The sequence below is a fragment of the Octopus sinensis genome, linkage group LG28, assembly GCF_006345805.1.
Source record: "Octopus sinensis linkage group LG28, ASM634580v1, whole genome shotgun sequence".
NCBI lineage: Eukaryota > Metazoa > Mollusca > Cephalopoda > Octopoda > Octopodidae > Octopus > Octopus sinensis.
The window spans coordinates 12,405,210-12,407,709 of record NC_043024.1 but is presented as its reverse complement, the minus strand read 5'-3'; the positions used below and the strand labels follow the sequence as shown (position 1 = coordinate 12,407,709).

The 2,500-nt window shown below is 39.3% G+C and overlaps 1 protein-coding gene across 4 annotated transcripts in view; it reads left to right on the top strand.

Moving 5' to 3' along the window:
• Window positions 1–2,500, top strand: part of LOC115225788 (polypeptide N-acetylgalactosaminyltransferase 5-like) — a 130,496-nt gene that overhangs the window by 61,551 nt on the left and 66,445 nt on the right. The gene's annotated exons all lie outside the window — the stretch shown is intronic.

Genomic DNA, 2,500 nt, shown 5'->3' with positions numbered 1-2,500 from the left:
ATGTGTATTGAGTGCTTTTTGGTTTCATAGCACTTCAGATCGTTGGCAATTCAGCAGCAAAGAAGCTTGTCATCCTATTTTTCCTGTGCTTAGTCATCAGTCACTCTGGAACTTCAATCTCCAACCATTTTTTGCTCCATAGACCAGGGAATCGCAAAACAAAACACAAAGTGCATAATATATGACTTGATTATTGCTAATATAACACAGACATATTACAAAAACAACCTGTGACAGCCAAGAGAATAGAAATAAAATCTTAAAATTTATTTTTGTTGTATGGCCCAGGATCAAAGACTCCACTGCACCGGTCTGGCCCATGACCTGCTCTTGAGGGTGCGCAGAGGGGTATTCTATCATTGAATCACTATACAAGGGGGAGGGGAGTTCTCTAAACTGTAAGGATTAAGACATGTACTTCCACTCATGTAATGTGCTCAAGGGAGGGAGTAAGGGACAGAGAATGAGACAGAGATAACAATCGGGGCTGAAGGCCAGGATGAGAGGGTGAAAAGAGTAAGAATAATGGGGTGAAGGCAGAGTTATTGAAGTGGAGACAGTTTGTTGGGGGTAATGGACAATTGCAGAGGTGAACAAAGCCACAGGGGTCAAGAGAACAAGTTCCAGGCATAGACAATAAGTCCTGGGGTCAATTTGTTTCGCTAAAACCCTCCAATCCAGTGCTCCTGTATGGCCACAGCCCATTTTTATCTTTCTCAAATAATTTTCTTTCTCTAATCTTTTATTCATTAATTCTTTTGAAATTTTCAGTTGCAGAGAGGGAAAGAGAGGAGGTTCACACTTTGGCTTTCTTCAACAGCTTCAAATTGTTTCCTGTCAAAATCTTGTCTCTTTTCTCACTGTTTTCATTTGTCAAGTTATGACAAAAGTGATGAAGTCGTATTTTTTTACAACTCATCAACAAAACAGGGAGATTTATTTTCTTTTTCTTATCACATGATTTTTTTTAATATCAAATGACATTGCTTTTTAAGGGCCAGCTAAGTTTTAAGCTAAAAGTGTTGCCTTAGAAGATCTGTCCAACCTATGCAAGCATAAATAAAGCTGATATGAAAAGGTTCTGTTGAAGATGATCGTGATGATACAGTCATATGTAATATCCCTCGCACTCATGTCTGTGCACACACACACACACACACACACACATAATTAATAGATGTATATGTCAAACACTACACACACTCATATCATGCAAAGATAATAAGGAGGGAATGGAAAGCTGAAAGGAAAACGAGATTGATAAGAGAGAGAGAAAGAGAGAGAGAGAACAAGAAGACATCAAGTAGTAGTAGTGGTAGTAGTAGTAGTTGTAGTAGTAGTGGTAGCAGTAGTAGTAGTAGTAAAGTGAAAAATGTGTTAATAGATAACATCTTATGTTTAAATCTAAAGAAAGCATGTCAGACATCTTAAGTCAGTGCAGACGCTAAATACGTTCAAGAGGATTATTATATAAGGAAGAAGTCTTTTGGTGTAATCCAGAGTTCACTGTATTTAAGATAGTCTTGGTGGTGTTGGTGGTGGTGGTGGTGGCGACGGTGGTGGTGGTGGTGCCAAGATAACCAGCTGCTAAGCAACTCATCATATGTCTTTATGATAATATAAAATATATGAAAATATGTGAAAGAACTAATAATAATAATAATAATTCCTTCTACTGTTTGGCACAAAAACCAGTGGTTTTTGAGGGGATGGGGAAGTCAGTTACATGAATGCCAGTGGGAGGGGTGGGTTACATCTCCGCCATGTGCTCCCTTAATTTATTGACCTCAAAAGGATGAAAAGCAAAGTTGACCTCGGTGGAATTTGAACCAAGATCGGAGCAACAGGCAAACTACAGCCAAGCATTTTGTCCAGCATGCTAATGAGTCTGCCAGCTCACCACCTTAATAAGAATGATAATAATTAACTCAGGGCCACTAATTATGATGGGAGGAGGTTGTCAATTAGGTTAGTTTCAAATTTTGGCAGAGGTTTTTCTTGGTGGTGGGGTATGTCTGTTACACTGACCCCCCAGTGTTCAACTGGTACTTGTTTTATTGACCCCCCCCCCCCCCAAGGATAAAAGGTAGAATTTAAACTCTGAACATAAAAGAGAGTTGAAATACTGCTAAGCACTTTGCCTGGTGTACGAAGGATTCTGCCAGGTCAGAACTTGGAGCAGAGAGAAATATTGGAGACGGAATGCTGAGAGGAATGTGTTGGGTATTGGCAGGCACAGGTGTCGTGAAAAAGAGAGACACAGTGAGACAGACATGGTGGAAAAGAGAGAGAGAGAGAGAGAGAGAGGTGGGGGTCAAGAGGGGAATAAAATAGACTAAAAGAAAGATAATATGAGTCATAACCAGATACAAAAAGTCAGTTTCTATGAAACTTATGACTGTAGATGCTAGAAATTAAAATTCAACATAAGGATGAAGGATGTGTACAGAAACTAATCGAAAAACCCATCAGCCAACTTTCTACCCAAAGTCATTACAAT